Source organism: Protopterus annectens, chromosome 2.part1 (assembly GCF_019279795.1).
Source record: "Protopterus annectens isolate FY-2018-M chromosome 2.part1, PAN1.0, whole genome shotgun sequence".
Lineage (NCBI taxonomy): Eukaryota > Metazoa > Chordata > Ceratodontiformes > Protopteridae > Protopterus > Protopterus annectens.
In genome coordinates, this window is record NC_056729.1 from 1,130,476,247 (window position 1) to 1,130,499,571 (window position 23,325).

The 23,325-nt window shown below is 35.2% G+C and overlaps 1 protein-coding gene across 3 annotated transcripts in view; it reads left to right on the plus strand.

Annotated features, from left to right (window-relative positions):
* The window catches only part of TFAP2B (transcription factor AP-2 beta), a 157,723-nt gene that overhangs the window by 88,352 nt on the left and 46,046 nt on the right, over positions 1-23,325 (plus strand). The gene's annotated exons all lie outside the window — the stretch shown is intronic.

The window sequence follows — 23,325 nt, forward strand, 5'->3', positions numbered from 1 at the left end:
ATAAGTAGTGCATATAAGATTGATTTATAACCTATCAAAGGCTAGGCAGGCTGAAATGCCAATTGTTTCTATAACTGGAATATTACTGAAGCCCAATGAAAGGTTTCATATTTTAACATCTGAGAACATAGAATGTGCTGTATGCATGATAAGCTGTGTGTACTTGTTTAGAAACATAATGATTTTTATTGCCGCGTCTTACACTTTAAATTGTTAAGCATTCTTGTCACCAAATTCCATAAGATTTTAACTAATTATGTAACTAGGAAATTCTTTAATGCTTTAAAATTATGACATTTTCTGTTCTTTAAGAACCAGATACTAATTTGAAAAGAAACAGTAAGATGAAAATAAGATATCATAACTGAAATACAGCTACTGTTGTTTTGAACGATAGTACAGAAAATATCTCCTGTGCTTATTTGACATATTCTATTAAAAATATATTATTTTGTATTTGTGTTATGTTCCTTGTATACTCTTAAAGGGCTTGCAGTGTTATTTTGATTCATGGTACAATACTGAAATTACATTCATAATGCGTAAGTCATTATAATTTATTTTGTGCATATGTTGTCAATTTTTTACATGTATGGTAGACACAGTACACTTTAAAAGCATTCTAGTGTATGTGTCACAAACTCTCTATTTTTGTATATAGCCTTTTAGCTCTTATATTTGAATTTAGCTTAATAGAAAATGTGTGATGAAGAGTTTTAATGCTTCCTAGTAGAAATGATGTATGCATTTTATTAATGGACATAAAACATTAAAACAGATAAAAACATAATCTGTGTCTAGAAATTATTTAATCTTATTTGTATGTAGGTTTCATTCTATACCTACGTAGCAAAACATGTACATGATTCAATCAGCTAGCATGGATTTTATTAAAAAAGTCAGAGAGGAGCACCACGCATTTGTCTTTATTAATTTTAAAGAATACCTACAGCAGCATTTAAAAGCATTTAAAAGAACCATATTTTTGCAGCAGACACAACTAACTCAGTAGCATTAATTTTCAAATTAAACAGATGATACTGTAAGTCTTAGTAGCTAAGTAAAACAGGATTATTTTTAGAGTAGACCTATATGAGTATGGCATAAACCGTATGAGGACCTGGCTGCTCTGTGCATTTAAAAAATGCAACAGAAGTAATTTTAAATGATATGTTGTATAATATAATGACTGTAACAGACCAAATCTTTTGAAATTATTCATTTATTTAGAAGGCAGAAAGCAGGAAGTCCTATTTGTCTGAGCAAGTGAGTGAAAATGTAACTGCTGTTGTTATACTATGGGCATAGTCTATGTCAGATCTTGAACTCTTTCATGTGGAAGGAAGTTTGGCATACAGGGAAACTTGGGAAAGTGTGTGTAAGAAAGTAACTCTCCTATAAAATTAAATTTGAACATGATGAAAATGAGTAACAGTGCATGAAGTTTTCCCCTAGGAAAGTCTGGATGATCATGTCAATATCATTATTTTAATGTTTCTGTTTGAAAAATCTGATGAAAGTGATAGAGATAGATACAATTTGATGATAACAACAATATTTAAATGCTCAGTAGGTCCTGCAGATGACCCACCTCTAGAGCCATTTGATTACTTGCCTAATATTTTATGCAGATTTTATTTTATCTTTACATGTATTAAAGTTCATCTGTGAGCTGATTGCCTTGAAGGATACTCAAGAATTGTCATGGCCTCTAAGGTTTCAGTACAAACCTCTGAGGTGAGACACTTATTTTTCCCTCCATGTTTTAAATGGAGCTCCATGGCAAACCATTTGACATTATTACTGGTTAGCTGCCTGAGTCAGCAAACTTGTTTTACATTTTACTATTGTTTGTGTTAGATCAGTATTAACCAACATACAACAGAAGGCATATAAATCTAGGCCTGGCAAAAATGCTGTAGAGAGTCTGGGTCAATGCAATAAGTCAACTAACTTGCACTCATGATTAAAAAGATTAAAAATGTGCTGAAATGGTAGTTTCAATGAGTATGATTTTTCAGACAAAACTGGCATACAAGATTGCACACATATAGAGAATTAATGCTGTTTTTGTGAATATGCCTGTATAGGAAAAAAAAAGTAAGTGAAAGTTTACATTTCCAAACTTTCCAAATATTATAAGATAGATAATAGATTTTAAAAGTCTGCCTGACACTTTCTACAACATATGGGAAAATGATTAGCTACTCCATGTAGAAAGATTCTGCAGTCATCACTGATGAGTAGTTGGCCTAGTATTTTTTGGTTACTAAGCACATTTTTAGCTCTTGACTCATAAGCTTATGTGAGAGCTAAAATAATTTGTTTAACTCATATTTTTAGAAGCAGATCCAAGTATAAGTGACAAGCTGCAAAAACCTTACAATTTATTTATTTACTAGCTATTGCTTAGAATCACTCCAGCTCTGTTCATACCTTCTTCTCCTGTTTAAGACTCTTTACTTTCTGTTACTGTCACTGTCACTATATTATTAGCAGTACTATGCTGTGGTTACAGACACTTTTTACTCTCTGTTACTGTACTGTCACTATATTATTATCGGCATTATGATGCAGTTACTGACACTCTTTACTCTCTTACTGTACTGTCACTATATTATTAGCAGCACTATGCTGTGGTTACTGATACTCTTTACTTTCTGTTACTGTCACTGTCACTATATTATTATCACACTGTGCTGTAGTTACTGACACTCTTTACTCTCTGTTACTGTCACTGTCACTATATTATTAGCAGCACTGTGATGTGGTTGCCGACACTCTTTACTCTCTGTTACTGTCACTGTCACTATATTATTATCACACTGTGCTGTGGTTACTGACACTCTTTACTCTCTGTTACTGTCACTGTCACTATATTATTATCACACTGTGCTGTGGTTACTGACACTCTTTACTCTCTGTTACTGTCACTGTCACTATATTATTAGCAGCACTATGCTGCAGTTACTGACACTCCTTAATCTCTATTCCTGTCACTATATTATTAGAAGCACTGTGCTGCGGTTACTGACACTCTTTATTCTCTGTTACTGTCATTGTCACTATATTATTAGTAGCGCTATGCTGTGGTTACTGACACTCTTTACTCTCTGTTACTGTCACTGTCACTATATTATTAGCAGCATTATGCTGTGGTTACTGACACTCTTTAATCTTTGTTACTATCATTGTCATTGTGCTATTAGCAGCACTATGCTGTGGTTACTGACACTCTTTACTCTCTGTTACTGTCACTGTCACTATATTATTGGCAACACTGTGCTGTGGTTACTGACACTCTTTACTCTCTGTTACTGTCATTGTCACTATATTATTAGCAGCACTATGCTGCAGTTGCTGACACTCTTTACTCTCTGTTACTGTCACTGTATTATTAGCAGCACTATGCTGCAGTTGCTGACACTCTTTACTCTCTGCTACTGTCACTGTCACTATATTATTAGCAGCACTATGCTGCAGTTGCTGACACTCTTTACTCTCTATTACTGTCACTATATTATTAGCAGCACTATGCTGCAGTTGCTGACACTCTTTACTCTCTGTTACTGTCACTGTCACTATATTATTAGCAGCAGTATGCTGCAGTTGCTGACACTCTTTACTCTCTGTTACTGTCACTATATTATTAGCAGCACTATGCTATGGTTACTGACACTCTTTACTCTTTGTTACTGTCACTGTCACTATACTATTAGCAGCACAATGCTGTGGTTACTGACACTTTTTACTCTCTGTTTTTGTACTGTCACTATATTATTAGCAGCACTATGCTGTGGTTACTGACACTCTTTACTCTCTGTTACTGTCACTATATTATTAGCAGCACTATGCTATGGTTACTGACACTCTTTACTCTTTGTTACTGTCACTGTCACTATACTATTAGCAGCACAATGCTGTGGTTACTGACACTCTTTACTCTCTGTTTTTGTACTGTCACTATATTATTAGCAGCACTGCGCTGTGGTTACTGACACTTTTTGCTTTCTGTTGCTGTCACTGTCACTATATTATTAGCAACACAGTGCTGTGGTTACTGACAGTCTTTACTCTCTGTTACTGTACTGTCACTATATTATTAACAGTGCAGTGCTGTGGTTACTGACACTCTTTACTCTCTATTACTGTCACTGTCACTATATTATTAGCAGCACTATGCTGCGGTTACTGACACTCTACTCTGTGTTACTGTCACCATCACTATACTGTTAGCAGCACTATGATGTGGTTACTGACACTCTTTACTCTCTGTTACTGTCACTGTCACTGTATTATTAGCAGCACTATGCTGTGGTTACTGACATTCTTTACTCTCTGTTAATGTCACTGTCACTATATTATTAGTAGCACTATGCTGTGGTTATTGACAGTAGGCCCTCTGTTTTTATCTATTTCTAATTTCTCCATGATAATTATTATTCATTAAGTTTCCATCACTTAGAATAATTATTCATGAAAATACCCATGTCGGCAGAGCCTATAAACCATATTATCATTTTATTTTGATTCTTTTATTATCCTTCCTCTATCTAATACCCCATTCCTATTATCTTTGCTTTGTCCTTGTTGCTCAATAGGTCTCCTTGTAACTGTATATCATGAAATTTACGGCTTCAAAAATATCACTTTTCCTCTCCTTTGCTTTCTAAGTCTTGCCCAGCCATCTCTTCCTACTTCTTAATATATGACTGTGCTTTCTTTCTCCCACTGCCCCCTTTCTTTCTGTCACTCATGCTAAGTTGGAATTACTAAAATGTTGTTCATTGGAGGTTTTATAGGGCCTTGGTCTTTAGACCGGAACATATTACATAGAGATCCATATAGCTTATGCTGGTAACCACACTGGTAACTAGTTGATTAATATTAATGCATAACATTTGCATTTCCTTTCCCTTTGTATTGTGCCTATTTAGTGTCAAATTACATGACTGCATGTTTTATTTGTTTCATATGAATGCGTGCATTTTCTGTTCTGTACTTGGATATTTTACACTAATTCTGATAAACTTTGAACTGGAACTTTCTTCCTTAAGTTTTCAATCCTAATAAACTCTGACTAGATAGATTTTCCTGATTATCAGAAGTACACAATCACTCACTCACTCACTCACTCCCTCACTCACTCACTCACTCACTCACTCACTCACTCACTCACTCGCTCGCTCACTCAACAAATTAGTGTTCAGATTACCCTAAACAGGACAAAAATGCCAAGAATGCTTTAAAGATGCTCTACATGTCCTTTGTGTCAGTCGGGTGCAAATAATGTTCTAGGCTCTGAAGAAGTGATGGATATGAGTTTAAGAGGAACATTTCATAGCCTGGGAAAGGCAGAATTAAACAGCAAAGTGTGAACATGGTGGCTAAATGATAAGATGTCTGCATTTCAAAGTCTGAGGTACTATCTTGACTTTTAGTGAAAGTCTCTGTTGAGTTTTGCATGCGGTTGCTCTGGACATACTAGTTTTCTTCCCATATACTAAAATAAACTTATTTTAGTATTTTGGATGGCGTAGTGGTGCAGCGTTTGCATTGCCTTACAGCAAGAGGTGCTCCAGTTTGATTCCCAGCTGGGCCACTTTCTGTGCAGAGTCTGTATGTCCTCCCTGCATCCATGTGGGTTTTCTCCAGGTGCTCTGGTTTTCTCCCATGTTACAAAGACTTACATCTAGAGCATTTCTTCCTGGGCTCCGACTGAAAATTGGTTTTGTTCCAAGTCAGGCTTTCCAGGTAAACAAGTGTTAAATAAATAAACTAGATGATTGCCTAACTTAATTTCCCATATACATGCTGCATTTGCCCTTGATCTTTTGCCTAGGTCATGGTGGAAAAGGCTATAAGAAGGGAAAAATAATTTTACTAGATTAAAAATAAATGACTAAAAATTCTTGACACAGATTCTACCCCTACAACTATCTTTCAATCCAGTCTAACTAGAATATATGAGATAGTAAGAGAAAATGAAATATTTTGCAGCAGAGAAGACAAGAATCATGCAACCATTTCCAAGTATTTTTTTACAAGACCATATATGCACATATTCATAAAAATACAATGTATTGGGTTGTATATAGAGGGAAAGCTACTGACTGACTAACTGATGGATTTCCTGACTGATTATTTGATTTTCGTAATAAGGGAAGATCTAGACATAATCCTTGCCTTTTCAATCTCTTTCAGATCAGACATAGACATAATATAAAGTGTTACTCAACACATAAAGGTATGTTGTTCAATATCCAGTCATTTATCCTAAACATCTAGTACAGCTGTCGTTGAGTGTGCTAATTCTCAGACTAGTGTATGTCCTTCCTCTTGTAGTTCATAACTTCTCCTAAACCATTCACATTGTAGAAAAAATGAACACAATATGGAAATTCATTCACCATTCAACAAGAAACAGACACAACTTCTTTACACTAAGAAAGGTAAACAGGCTATCTGTAACCACCATAACATTCCTTCCTCTCCACTGTTTCACATTTAAACTGTTTCATAGAGGATACTACCTCTCTTTACAAAAACAAACTTACCATATTATCCTCGGTTTATGGCCTCTGCAGAAAGAGTGATTGATCATTTAATCCACACGGACCCCACTTCATAAAAGTAGACAGTAAAAAGAGTTTCTCGAAGGTGCTTTCTGCCAGCTAGAATCACCTGCCTAAAGAAGTATGCAAAAAGACACCACACTCCAGATTTAGGAAAATATATTAGACTATCTCCAAACATCCTACTTCTGCTTACATTTTATAGTAAATGGCTAACTTAAGCACTCACATCTCACACCAAGCCAAACAAGCACCAAAATGGATAAGCACTTCTTTGAGAAATTGAGTCCTAACTCTAAGTCATACTGAAAGTATTCTAAATTGCTAACTTGTATAGTTGATCTACATAAGGTTGCTTGTTAGTGCATTACCTTTAAAATTATATTGAATGTGTAATATTTGCTATGCATATACATTAAACAACTTCTGTATTATATGTGACATTTATAAATACCTGCTAATATATATCAGATGTATAACTGACAAGATAGTTAACTATGTTGCTCAAAATATTTGATTCTACACAGTTCTTTTTCTTATTTATCATTTTATTGAACTATTGTTTTTGCCTTGTAACTCTACTGTACTGTTAAGATCTTAAGTGTTTTTGCCTATATTATACATCATTATATATATGCTCAGATCATGGTTCAAAAGGGTTTTGGGACCAGTCCTGGTCCTGCCATCTTGTTATAAAATCAGTCAATCAATTAAATCAATGACTAACTTATTAACCAACAAACTAACTAAATTAATAAAAGTAATGGAGCCAGAATTAATTTCATTGCCATTATGTCTTAGAAGGAGGATAGTTAGGAAGATGAATAGACACTCTGTTTTTAATTATTTGCATTTCCTTAGGATATTATAGAATTACTACTGAGATGTTCATTTTTACTGGTAGTAAAATATTATTTATTTATTTTAATTTGTTTACTGGAGTAGAGCACTGTATCACACACACATATTTCAATGTCTCCCCTGGAAAATTCATACTGCTTTAGTATAATTTAGTAGTGGTCCATGGCAGGGCTATGGATTAGGGTGGAATGATTTGTCCCAGCTGGTAAGGTTCACCTTCAAGAACAAATGGTCAGGTAGATTAGAGGGCCCTCAACCTTGCTATTGGCTATTGCAATCATGGTGCACTTGTAAAAGCGATATAGTGGCTGACAACAACTAAGGGAGTTTATATTTAAGGAACATTTTTCTTTCCTTTTCCCCTATTTTATCAGGGTTTTAATGCTATGGCTTTACTGTAAGAACAATTCTATCCATCTTTAGTACATCTTGTTGCCTTGTGTGAAGACATTTGTAAGAAAAAATTGACGTTTCCTCTACTGAACACCAAAGGGCACACAGAAATTATGTCCTGAACATTTAGCAAATGCAGTGGCTGGCAGCAGTTAGGGAATTCATAGTGATGATCTGAATTTCTTTTTCTTTTTGTGTTTTTTTCACCTCTTACAATGACAGTACTGGTAAAAAGCAGAATGGGGCCATAGTAACCTAAGTAGACATGACCTGGTTATTTGAAGATGGCAATCAGTAGTCAGAGGACATCAGTTGTCACCCGATACGCACTGTAACTTCTCTCCCTTATGGAGAATGTTTAAGGTTAATTGTGTAATAATGACAGTAACTTTTTTAGTGAATTGGATGCAATGTATGCTATGTTTACATCTAGAGGCTATAATAGTCACTTAGTACAAATGGCAATAGATAAGGTTACAACTGAATTCTCTGATAATAAAGGAATGTTTGGAAATTAAAATGTTGGGGGGGAAATAATAACGACAGAAGACAGATATATTTTGTTTCTACATGTGGAGCCTTTAGCATCATTTGGATTGATTTGGTGAAGTACTATTGGAAATATTTAATGAATTCAGCAGATTTAGCTCCATTAATTTCTTCTGATTTGGGTATTTTTTTAGAAGAGGTTGAAGTTTAAAGGATATCTTGGTGCATAACATATTTGAATTTCCTATGTATAGTGGGAGTATTAGCAATGTGAATATGATGGGTACATATTCTTGTGGCCATTGTAAGGTATGTAATTATGTAGTTAGAAATTTTCCATATACTAATGGCCATGCGTATTACCCTAATAAAAGATATACCTTTGAGACTGAGGGATTATTTATTCTGTGTAATGTCCCTGTGGTATGGTATACATAGGTGAAAGTAAAAATAAATTTAAAATAAGGCTTCAGGAGCACATCAGGAACATCATAAAACAAAAAGAAGAGAGCCCTGTGGTTAAACACTTTATGTTATGTCACAATTCGAACTCTGAATGTTTAAAAGCTACTATTTTAGAGAAAGTTCGAACTGGTTTTTATTCTGAGTATTTGTATAAAAATAAGTTACTTTATAAGGAAAGTATTTTTATTTTAAAATATAACACTTTGTCTTCTGTGGGACTTAACTTGGAGTGTAATTGATTGATTGTTTAATTGTGATGTATAGTTAACTGAAGATGTATTTCTGTCAGTTTGTACTCCTTGAAGGTTTTGCCGAAGCACTGGAGAGTGATTAAAGTCAAGTTTCTTGGTTCCTACCTGCTGTTTTTTTTTCTATTTTATTTCATTTTTATAGTATTTTATTTTATGACTTGGTTATTTGTTTACAAGTACCAGCTTTAGAAAAAGATGAAATACTGCTTAAAAATAAGTCTCTGCCTGTGTGCATATTTGAGGTGATTTCTGAACAGAGACTAAAACCTACTTAGTTTCATTTAATATGATTTGTTGATATTACTGTAAGCAATATTTTGCGATGTTGTAAGACCTCACCATGTATTAACAGCTGTAAAATGGAAACTGCTTTCATATATGTACTGTCTCTACTAATCTGTACTTAATGTATTATATCAAAATAAACACGAACATGTCACAGGAGTAAACATGTTTTACTTGGCACTTTGAATGAGATTCTGAGTTAACATTTAATGCCAGAGTACTAATAATTACATTTTTTCTGCTTGTAACTGTCTGACACAGCAAAGTATTTTCAGGCAACATTAGAGGATGTTTAGTTAGAGATATTAATTTCTCATATTATTCTACTTAACATACCAGAGGGTATTATTGTTACATAATATCATCTCCACTGAAACTTTCTGTAGCTCTTACAATTTGCTGGTTCCTTAGTGATTGTGAGTTCATGTCTGTATAGTGTAAATGTGGAAAGTAACACTCTGTATGTGAACAACTTGGGGAAAAACTGCTGGAGATGATAACAGTGAGTAGATATTAGGTGGGATTTGTCTAGCGGGAATATCTGTAACAATCATAATTACCTTCATTTAACATTACATCATGTGTTGGAAGCTTGCACATAGTAAGAAGGAGAAAAAAAAAGAATTACGGTTGAAGAGTAGAAACCAGTTAGCAAGAGCACAGAATAATGGATGGCATTTTAAGGATGGTAGGAATGGAGGTTTTGAAATACCAAAACACTGACAATCAGGCTATATTGCAGTATTTTTATGAGTGATTAGAACATGAAAGTAAGAGATAAAATGATGCTGCAGTTCAGAGAAATGTATTAGGTTTGTAATAAACAGGATATATAAAGGCATTTGTTAATATGACATGCTGCTACAGACTTTTCAAATATGCATCTTGCAGAGAAACTAGAAGGTGTCCAGGCTGACTGGAGAATAAATAATTGATAGGCAACAACAGCACATGCTAAAGTTTGAAAACTTAAGCAATGGGCACATCTGAAGTTAGTTCTTAATATACAGCCAACAAATAGAACCCAGCTCCAATAAAAACTTCTGAACTAAAAAACTATGGATCATACTAAAACCCAGCCATACACAGAGTGAAAAATATAAGAAACTATGGTATCTGATATGTAAACTTAAATCTGACAAAGTGCTTGGTTTATACTGTGTAACATTATGATATAAACATTTACAATGTTAATGCAACAGTTGAGTAAAGAAAAATACTCAAAACAAGTGTACACCATCCTATATGGGGACAACACCCCCTTGATTTTATATGTACACCTATACTTATACTATAGTTCTACTTTTTATCTGTCGTGTGTGAGTGTGTGTGTGTGTGTGTGTGTGTGTGTGTGTGTGTGTGTGTGTGTATATTTGTGTGAGTCTGTGTGTGTGTGTGTGTGTGTGTGTGTGTGTGTGTGTGTGTGTGTGTGTGTGTGTGTGTGTGTGTGTGTGTGTGTGTGTGTGTAGTGAACAGTGGTCTTGAGCAATCCGCTTTTTCACTCTCGTATGACTGAGCATGTTATTTTAGAAATCTCAGAAAACATGGACATACATGGAGGTGAGTACATATGAGAGAAATAAGATAACCTAGCAACATAACTTTTTTATAAGGCATGCATTTCAACTTAAGCAAATGGAATTAAAGAAAAGATGCAAAGTAATGGTCTTAAATTTAATTAAACATGATCTTACATGTAATTAAACACAGAATGTAAGATATGGTCATTAGTAATTTTATCTATTTTACATTTTTAGTCAAGGAGGTGGACTGGTTCAAGGACTATTTTCAGCCATGACTCAGGTAGCTTGGCAAATATGCATCAAACCTACAAAGGTTACTATATACAGCAACAGTTTACCAGAATACATATAAATATAAGCAATACGAATAAGCTTGATGGATTTCAATTCAAGTAGTATTATAAAATAAAAGTTCATAGTTTGTCAATAAGTAGTGCAGAAGATAAATAGCTGAAGCAGACATGAATCACATCTTATGTTATAATCACTAACTTAGCAATGATGGAGTATAAGTCAGTAGCACAGCTAATAAACTGCATTTGGGACGTATTTACCAGTTGTGTAGCAGTTCTTGTGTTGCTCCCAACCCCCACCGAACCCACAATATGTTTAATTAATTATTGAAATATGTAAAAATGATTTTAATATAGTTTTATATATAATACACACACACACACACACACACACACACACACACACATATATATATATATATATATATATATATATATATATATATATATTAGTTCATTTGACATTTTTATTCAATTTAATCATGTCTTATAACTTAAAGAAGAGATGTCATACAGAAAAAAACATTGCCAGTGTAGTTTTTTCATGCCAGACACTGACTGTTAAAACTTTAAATTCCTAATATTTATGCACAGTTCAGACAAATGAAACATTCCCTAAGAATGTACAGAATACTAAGACGTTACCTTATGTATCTTGACTTACACAGTCTCCTTCAATAAGGTATTAGACTTTCCAAATGTGATCTCGATTACTCTTGACAGTTGACTTCACATTTGATTTATTTGTATCTTATACATGTATTTATTTTAATTTATTTATGTGTTTATTTATTTGGTTGGTTATCTTCAGGTAAGTGAACTGGACTACAGACAGTTTCAGCTGCAACCTTGCCAACAGCCAGTAACAACTCTTCAAAACATTTACAAACAGATTATCTTCTAAGTTACATTTCAAGCCAACACTGAAATCCAAGTTACATTACAATCAACATTTACAGTTCTACAACTACTATAACTGTGCTTTTAAATGAATGTTATTTACACAAATCACTGCATTATATACAAGGGCACTGACATTATTTATTTAAACATTTCCACTGGTTGCATAGCTGAATTTATATATTATTCTGGCTGCACGTTACTGAGTACCTTGTGAATTGTAATAGGATACCCTAGACACCAATTTTTTAGATGTAACTTGGTTCCCTTTAACAGTTGCACTTGTATTTGTACTGAAGTGTGCTTTCGAGCGCTTCCAAGAATGTTAGTTAAGTCATCTTTTTGAATTACTTCTGGTAGAGTATTTCATGTTTAGGGGAAGTTTTGTTTTAACCATATTCCTTCAGTATGATGTGCCATACAAGAAACTATGAAACTATCTTTCCTTAGAACGTTTTTTCCGTCTGCAAAACTGCAAATTCCTGAACTAGAAATGTCAAAATTCAAAAGACAGGATTGAAAGGGTAAATAGCTCTTACTGTTTTGTGAGCACATTTAAATCTGCACAGTGCCTTCCTCACACTAACTTAGTATTTTGAAACGTTTTTTTCATTTTGTTCAAACATTTATTGTACTGCACAACATGCATTTTTTTTACAAATTTCCTAAGAGAACCTTTCATTAAAAAAGTTTATTTTCTGAAAGCTAAAATATATTAAAAGTACATATTTTCCAAATTTAGTATTGGCAATATTTTATGTTAAATAATTTTAACAATTTGTGAAGTAACTACCCACATTAACATATGGATTGCAAGGTAACATTTGGTTTAGTTTAGTCCTGGAGGATAAGCAGCAAATTGTTGAACACAGTTTAGTGAAAGTGCCATCAAGGAATTAGCCTTCTTGCTTGCATTGCATTGACCTTACAGCCTATTATCTTAAAGAAGCAGGTCAGAGGATTTCCTTACATGGGAGAGTACATAGAGTGAATCCCCTCACCTAAAACACTTTTGATAAATCAAGTGCCATTTCATTTAATAGCATTTGCTGTAATGGCACTTGATCTTAGCACTGACTTTTGGTCATATACCCCTTTACTAAACATTTTATAAGTAGAGATAGTGTTTGAATGCACATACCTTAAAGAAATACAAACATCAGATATAGTAAATTTAAACACTTAATGTGTATCTGAATGTGTTTGCCTTAATAGACATATTCAGTTCACCATATATTTGAAGATAACTAATATGAACGTAAAATATGCAGTTGCAATAAAAAACTTCAGGTATTTGCTCACTGTCTATAGCTCTTTTTTTGAAATAATCATTTTAATGCAGTCTTTCCTCTAGCAAATGAGTGTTTCATTAGAAGCTTGGAGGTCCTAGTTTATATCTTTGCAATAAAATTACACTTGTGGAGGTTCTAAAATCCATGGGAGCTTTATTCAAGAGCATATTACCAAATCCTGAGGAGTTAGCTCTTCAGATTTTCTTTTCAATGAAATATAGTTTTATCTTTTCCAGTTCATTAAGTTGAATGACTGCCATTATCACACTTCTAAAACAGGGAAAGGATCACCTGCTAGCTCAATGCTAAAGGCCTGTTTCTGTATCAAATCATTATCACAAAGTATTCATGTTCATCAGCAAAACCTGCACTCTGGAAGCCTTGTCAGGTGCAACTGGATAATACTGTTTTTTTCTGGAATGGAGGCAAACATTTATAACATCCCAAAGAATTTGGTCTTGAAGGGGTAAAGCCAGTATTAGTAATTGTTAATTGTGATACTAAGAGCACTTTTGATTGAGCTGATTTTTTTTTTTTTTGTGATTTAAGAGTCTTCAAATGCACCCATTTCATTCACTTGGTTTCAGTAATGTGGAGGGGGGGGGGCAGTGCCACACTTAAAAATAGTTCTAGATTGTCACTGTTGTTTAATTTGGAACAATACACGATACAAGAATACACACTGCCTCACCTTCTGTTTTGCCTATTGCTTAAGCCTTTAGCAAAGACACTAAGGTTACACTCAGTAAAAGTCCATCAATGTAAAGGCTTCAGCTGCTAAACTGCTGTGTTTACAGGTAATCTTTTGATCTATCTGAATGATCCTGAGGTGGATTTAGTAAAATTATTTATCCAGTTGAAAAGATTTATCTTATTGTTTGGCTATGGGATTAATCAATAAAAAAAATCTCTGAACTACTGTCCTTCATTTCTGCAAAGTTTTTTTATTTTTTTTATTTGGAGGACCATTCTCAGATAGGGTATCTGTGTGTTTAATTGGGGTCTTCTCTGGAGCAACTGTTGTTTTTCTGATGTACAGTCATTATAAAAATGGTTTAAAGTTTTTTTCTAATTGCAGAAATGTTATATTAGCTTTTCTTCTCCCCAAGGTTCCAGGGCCTTCACTTGCTTCTCATTCATAAGGTCTTTATGTTTCCGAGGGCATTCCAATATTATTTCATGTTTTAGTTTGCTAAATTGAAAAAATTTAAGTTGTACTCTGACAGGTGTGATGAGAATCACATGGGTAAAGCTTATTCTTTCTTTTAAGTTTGAGGGTTTGCATATCCCTGGATTTTATAATTTCTTCAAAAGTACAAGTCTGTGCACTTAAATTGCTTTATAATATTGCATGCTAAGTATTTGGATCACATTGGAAATTTACTTTTTGGGAAAAATGTGATTAGGATTCTTGAACTTTTGATGCAATGGGGGCATCTTGCTGGGTAGAGGAGGGCAGTCTCATCTGCAGCATTGATCTGAGTTATGGTCTGGACCTGGCATTACAAACATAGGTGTGGCAGAGTCCTCATCTTTGCTTCTGTGATTACTTAATTAACAATAGTTACCCTTGTCTAGGGATGTATTCAATGCTAGATTTAGTCTTAAACTCAGGTACTTTATCGGGTACATGCAGCTAGTAGGTAGGCTAAGAGAGCTCAAGTGAGTTACTACAGAAGCAGATTCCAGTGTGCAATGGATTCAGTTCTTTTCAGAGTTTCACTGATAGACTCCATCATTGACCACCCAGTTTGTAATACGTGTAGGTTTCTGATGTCTTCCCATAAAAGTGGTGTGACTCTGTCTGGAAGGCATATGTGAGGCATTTGGGGCAAGACTTGTCTAAACAGTAGTGGCTTTCAACATAGCTGTTCCCAAGTTAAGCAAGAATACTTCATATTTATTTATTTTATTTAGTGTTTGTTCTCCAGATAAGTATTCCGCTCCACAAAGGTGGAGCCACAACGGACCCCGGGTACTATCACCCTATAAGCCTGGCTAGCTTGGTCTGCAAATCTATGGAGCTCATCATCATGGATCTCATTAACAGAGACATTGTGAACCTCCAAACACTGGACCCTACCCAGTTCGGCTTTATTAAGGGCAGATCATGCCTCCTAAACCTGGTGGACTTCTTTGAGACATTTACCAAGGCTATAGATGAGGGAAAAGTTGTCCACACAGCCTACCTAGACCTCGCAAAGGCCTTCAACACCATTCATCACTCAGGTATTATAGACAAGCTCACAAGCTTAAACATAAACCCCTACGTCACGAGATGGGTTGCCAACTGGCTTACGGACAGAACCCACATGGTAAGAGTTGCGGGATCTAGGTCTGACTCTAAACCAGTTACAAGTGGTGTTCCCCAGGGCTCAGTCCTAGGACCCCTCCTGTTTAGCATATACTTCTCAGAGGTACAGGCAAGCACAGAAGGACTATGGCTGACCAAGTTCGCAGATGACTGTAAACTATGGGATATAAACTGACTCTCCGGCTGACACAGACATCCTCCAAAAGGGTCTCACTGAGACAGATACCGGGTGTCAAAACCATTGTCTCAAGCTAAATACCAAAAAGTGATTAGTCATCCCCTTTGGAAGAAACAAAGTACCCACAAACTACCACATAGGTGGTAGCCCCCTAAATATGGAAGACGTAATAAGGGATCTGGGGAACCAAGTAGATAGTAACCTCTCCTTTGATAATCACATTGCCAAAGTGGTTAGAAAATCCTTCAATGTGGCCCACCTAATCACAAAAGGGTTTGCATCCAGATTGAAAGAGGTCATTGGGTCCCTCTACGCATCACTCATCAGACCCATCATAGAGTACAATGCCCCATTTGGGATGCACCTTACAAGACACCTGCAACAACTGGAAAGACCACAGAAGTACCTCACCAAGAGGATCACTGGCCTTAAGCAGATACCCTATGCAGCTCGACTGAAGAAACTCCAGCTGTACTTGGTTGCATACCGCCTACTCAGAGGTGATCTCTGCCTGACATACAAGGCCATGTCCAACCCAGAATTGATGGACATGCTCCACCTAAAGAAAACTATATCCCCTCGAGCCACATGCTCCAGGGATCTAAACCTCACCACAACAATAAATAGGATGGGATGGAGGGATATATTCCTGTCCCAGAGACTTCTCATGCTCTGGAACAAGATTCCAATCTACATTAGGCAGAGCTCCTTGCTAACCCTCTTCAAGAGAAACCTTGATGAGTGGATGGGAAACAGAAAGCTTACCCCAGGAATCACTTCAATGGCTCTGCTGGACAGAGGCACAGGGAACTAATCTAAAGGGGTGGCGAAAGCCAACACATTCCGGCTAGTCTTATAAATGCCTTCAGGCAGATAGCCTAGTACCTACCTATGAACCTATGAACCTAAGTGGACTGGTCTACTATCCCTTTTCAATCATGAATGAAATTTTTGAGTGGAAATGTCTTCAGGAATATTTTTGTACCCTTTACAAATAAACTAGGTTGTTTCTGGAAGTGGATTAATTTCGTCAAATATATATTCTGATTATACAAAATGCATACATTTTGGGCTGTAGGGAGTTGTGGGTAGTTATGTTTGTTCTTCTGTGATATACTTTTTCCTAGGTGTCCTTCATCCAGCTTTGTTTTGATCTTTTTTTCCACAGGGGAAAAGTGGTTTAAATGCAAGCTCTCTTCTGGCTTTTATTAATGTTAGTGACTAAGAAGTTTATAACCTGACATTTGAGGAATATGCCTCAAAGATCTCCCCCTACTCATAATGGAGTTGCAGACCTTATAAAGGAAATTTAATTTATTGAGACAGCACTAAACAGAGGGCAGGTGTGTGACATATTTATAAATAAATGGAACACACTGGTGGTAGAAATGATGGAATAATATCTTCTCTATGGTGTTTTCCCTTTTCTGATCTCAACTATGTTAGGATTATTGGGGTGCCTTTAGGGTATGGTGTGATTTTACTCTACAGCCCTTGGAAGGATAAGGGATTTTACATCCTAATTATTTAATGTGCTAAAGTTTTCTCTTTACACATAACACTCATTTAACAAAACTTTGTTTTCAATTATTTATTTCAACTTTTATATAGTTGGATATTAATATTCTGAGACTTATTTTTGAATATAGTTTTGCATTTTTATACTGCTGATATTGCACAATGCTCAGAAGGCATTATAATGGTTATGATGCAATTGCAAGTTATTATTTAGCTTAATATATATATATATATATATATATATATATATATATATATATATATATATATATATATTGTACTGCGGTGGTGGTGCTGCAGTAGCGTTGTCGCCTCACAGTAAGACGTTGTCCTGTTCGATTCTCCGCTAGAGCATCTTCTGTGTGGAGACATGCATGAATGGTCATACCTTAGTTGAAGGTTGTGCGTCAGGGCCGGCAACTCGGCACATAAAAATCTACTGCCAGTCATTAGCAGACCGGAGTTCCACTGTGGCGACCCCTAACCGGGAAAAGCCGAAAGACACAAACAAACAATATATATATATATATATATATATATATATATTTATATATATATATATAGATATATATATATTTATATATATTAAGCTAAATAAAATAATAACTTACAAATTATATACATATATATATATATATATATATATATATATATATATATATATATATATATCTATAGTATGGTTAAAATTTCTAGTAAACAAAAGTTCAGGTGTTTTAAAACAAATGATTTAATCTTGTAGTTTAAAGAAAACATTATCATCAAGCTCAGCTTTATGACAAACATAGCCTGGAGTTAATCTTTTTGAGTTGCATAGCCAAATACTGATAACACAGTTTATTTACCCTGTAGTATGAAGTGAGAGATATTCAGTGGGTTTGTGTTTAATCATTACAGAGACATTTATAAATATTTATCCTTTTTTGAGAAACATTATCTTTTTTATTCTGATGTAGCACTGCAAATTATATAATGCAGTAGGGAATATATTTAATTTAGGAGTCGGGTACAGCTAAACTATGCTAAAAACATTCAGGTATTGATTCAATAGAAAACATTTAAGGCAATTTATCTACATATTTGCACACTTTACACTGGTGAGTTCCATACTCAGTGTTAGTAATAAACCTTAAAACAGCAAATGTAATAGAGTAGTTCAAATAAATCAAATCATTGATAATTGCTTACATAAGAGATTTACCTAAAAGTTATCTTAAATAAGTAGGTAAACATTGTTTTTTATAGAATATACATGTACAGTAAAGAAAAGTGAGATTTCTAGCTATTATCCTGCTAATTTTTATATGACTTTCAAATGTGAGTTTGTTTTCATATTTAAACTAAAACAAAAGTCCCACCTACTCTTCTTCTTCTTTCGGCTTTTCCTGGTTAGGGGGTCACCACAGCGGATCACTGTCTGCTCATGATTGGCAGTCGAGTTTTACAGTGTCAAGTTGCCAGCCCAGCACCCAACCTTCCACAGAAAGTACACACATACTTATGCCTAGGCCAATTTAGTGTGTCCAATCCACCTACAACATGTCTTTGGGAAGTGGGAGGAAACTGGAGCACCTGGAGGAAACCCACTCGACCACAGGGAGGACATGCAGACTCCACACAGAAGGCACCCCAGCTGAGGATCGAACCAGAGAACCTCTTGCTGTGAGGTGGCAATGTTAACCGCTGCACCACTGTGGCCAAAAAATTCCACCTTCTAAACATGAATATTTTCTTTCTGTATTACATTTTTTGGATTCTTCCTACCCAAAATTGCAACAGATTTAATTTTATCTGTACCAATAATCAACGAATAATCTTCTGCTAACATTTTCTGTTATTAAATTAGTCCGTAAAATATGAATGCCATGTGATGTCCTACTATTTACAATTAACAAAGCAATATCATCAGGGCGAAAAGCAGATCATTGAAATATGAGCCCCAGATTGCATAAACTGAGAAGAACATAAAGTACTGACTTTGGTAATTCACTCCTGACCCACCATTTCTGATGCCAGTCTTTTCAACTCTTTACATCTAAATTAGCAAAGCATATTAAAATGTTTCTGTGGTGTACTAAATTAAAACCTACTAATGAATAAATGCATAAATAATCCCAGGCAAGGCTTGCAGCCATCCTAGGACCTTTAAATGTATTCTAACAAACAAATAATTACATTTGGAGTAGACGTGCCTTTCTAAACCCATACTTAAAATAATGCAATAAATTATTCACTTTCGAACAAGAATGGATTTGTTCAGTGCATGCCTATGCATTTTCCCTTTGAACATCACATGCTGTTTGTCTGCAACCTAGTAAGGACACCAGATTCTGACCAGACCAGAGTAGAGTAGTGCACTTAAATTTAGTCTGACAGAACTGAAGTCTAAAGACCATTGCCTTAGACCTAATGACACTTGCCTCAGAAACAACACTGACAGAAGTAGTATTCTTTCCACATAATGTGGAAAACTGGTCATATACATAAGTGGAAGGAGAGTTACAATTTATCAAGATGATTTTGATAAGTCACTACTGTTTCACATCCATTAGGAAATGATGGAGCATTTTCCCAAGGAAGCACAGGCATGATGGACTGTCTGTTCACAAGAATGCCGGACTGTATGCTAAACTAAACTGTGTGTGTTTGCAGCTAGGGAATAAGTGGTCACAGTGTTAGAATATATGGTCACCTATTTCCAGAGTCTATCTTTTATGGCAAAGGGCGGATGATCCCTTTAAAGACCTTAGAATCCTAACATAGCATTTTTTTTTCTTCTTGGGTTTAAGTGAAAGCTTCTACAAGTGTATCAAGTGGTACTAGGAGGTCACTGTTGGTGGGAGCGAAAAGGACAAAGTGCAGTTGTTGGTTTAGTGGAGCTCTATGAAAAGTGCCCCAGCTATATTACTCTCTGAAAGCAGATTTCTTCAATGAGGAAACTTCCATCCATTCTGTAATTTACAGCAAATCCAGTGAGATGATGGTCTTTGATGAGGACTAAGATGTCTGCTAGAAATATGGCAAACCTAGGGTGATGGCATAGCTTTGCATAAGTTAAGTTCAGATTTTCAATATCCTTGTTTTTGAATCAGTGCAGATGATGTTGATAGCTTTGTACTCACATAAGAATCTCACGATCTTGCTGAATTTGGTAACTTGCTATATTATGCCATTGGTCTCCACATGGCATGCTTGGTGCTGGAAAGTATAGGCTATATGAAACATTACAGAAGGGCATACACAGATCCTGATGTTGCTATTGACATATTTTTGAGCTTTCTGGCAATTACAATTGTGTTTTTTTGTTATGAGGGACTGTCTTGATGTGTTATATATTATTATTTATGTACCGTGGTCTTAACATCCCACTACATTATGAATTACATGAAGAGAAGCTGTACAAGTTCTCAGATCTGAATACACATCTGGTGCAGGTTTGTATTGCTCCACATGTATTGTACCCCTTTATTGTCTTCTCTTTTCACCTGATGTACTAAGAATGTTCCAGAGTACAACTATAGATGGCACACATCATCTTTAATTTTTACTTAAACAATTTGATGTACAGAAACATAAACCTTACTTTATAAAGCAATGAGATACTATATTGTCATTTGGTGAACTTTGCAATGATAATATAAAACTGGGGCATAACAGTCAGGAAAAAAATACAACCTAAGAGATGCAGGAAGTGTTCATAGCTGAATGCTAGGTTAACTGCCATGTAGAACAATTTAAAGCCTAGCTAATAACCTAAGGTCAGGATCAAACTCTGTACCTTGTGTCTATGAGATGAAAACCTTAATTATTATTCCAAACCCATCCCCAAAATGATCTGTAAACAGATTTTAAACACTGCATCACCTGTATTGTATCTCTTAGCTCACTTCATTTACATCTCATGCCAACGAGATAGGTTTCTATTGCCATGGTGAGGACATGCCTGTGTGCTGGAGGGTGTGGAACTAATAATGGTTAGAAAAGTTTGTTGCTGAATACTGACAATCATTCAGGCCTTATCACCAAACTCCTCCAAGCCTCTTTTTACTACTTTGAAGAAAGCCAGCTTCAGTGATATTTTCTCAACAAACCTGACGATTAAGATGTTATTTTGCACTGCTTCAAAGTTCAATGCTTACAGATGTCATTATTCTAGTATCTGATTACCTTGAAACTCCAACATTAGGCAGTACACAAATTCAAATGCTCCAGAAGCTGGTGACTTTTCAGGGTAGTAAATATTGGTTGCCAGTGCAAGTTCAGTGAAACATGTCAATACATTCCCAGAAATTATTTTTATTGCACCAAAATGCAAGAGTTAATGGCAATACTTCTGACTATCATTAGTTTCTGTCATGTTATTTATTTTATTAGTATTTCTGAAACAAATTTAGTAGCTGTGGTCAGTGTTTCTAACCTGCAGCTACTCATACCACCTCATCCTGAAGGAAGGGGAAAGCTGTGGTAACTAGGTGTTGACAATCATGGAAATAAAATGGATGACTTATTTTCTGTCAAAAGCTGTTCATGTACCATATACTAGTCGGCCATTGCTAATTAAGCTTACAACTATATCACATTCCTTGTTCTACAGAGTGTCTTAAAAGACTCCTTGGGATGTTACAAAGAAACTCTATATAGACAATGATGAGAAGTCATACTTTCAGTTTGTTTGTCTCTGAGTGAGGAGAAGAGGTGATGTAATGGTCAACATGTGGAAATCTTCTTCCAAATCAGATTGAAGGGATACTTTCTGCATCCTTGCCTGTGAAATTATGAATAGCTCCATACAGCATAGGTGTATATACTAGTCATTTAATCTTCTCCTTTGCTAAGACTTATATAATTTGCATTCAAAATCAGAGAATATTGCAACTGCTTTCTTTACTTGTCCTAAGTTCAGTGATGATATTAGTTATCTGGATACAAATTTTTATAAAATGTGAGAAACGAGCAGGCAACCACATTATTGTGGAAATTATCACCAAGGACAACTTTTAAGCTAGCAAAAAAAACATATTTTAGAAAATGGTATACCATATACCACAGGACTAGACTGTTGAAAAACAGAGAGAAAATGTTTGTATTTTCTTCTGGAAATAACTTTTCCGGAAATAACTGCTTTAGCAGTCATTTGGAGAGACAGGAAACTGTAATGTGCCTCCTGGAATTTATTTATTTATTATTAACATTTATTTACTGAAAAAGTCCAATTGGGACAGAGCCTATTTTCAGTGCAGGCCTGGGAAGAAATGCTGCAGACGCATGTCATTGTAACGTGGGAGGAAACTGGAGCACCCAGAGAAAACCCACACAAATGCAGGGAGGATATGCAGAATCCACACAAAAGGTACCCCAGCTCATCCAGTAGAGTACATGAATACCTGTAAAAATAAACAGATTGAGGTTTTCATTTTTGAATATTTCATAGGCAGTACATAAATGTGTGACACTATCAAAAATATTCTCTTATTATCATTAAGAATGAAGAAGTATTAAAGTTAGCCACTACCATCTTACATTCTGTATTCCATATTTTAAAGAGCAGTAATTTAAACTGAAAATGTTGCAGGGACTGTTATGGCTGATTGACTTAATTGGTCTATTGGTACATTCTGATGTTTACTCTTTTGTGAAAGAGATGAAACAGTTTGTTTATCCAGTTAAGTACAGATGGTATGAATGTAACAATCTGGCACCAGCAATGCAATGGGATTTATTTGTCTTACATAACAGACACGTGATATCTTTTATGCTGGGAAAATAAACAGAACACTGAGAACATATGATTGTTAAATGGATGAAGACGAATGATCCTCTGTAAAAACACGTTATTGTGCAGATATATAGGGATTTTATTTCTACGTTCTGGAAGTTTACAATAGTGGTGATCTTCCAGTGAAAACAAGTTGGTATTAAAAGAGAATAAATAAATCAAAAAAGAAAAACAAATGAGTGCCTGGCTTATCAAGTCACTGGATCCAACTT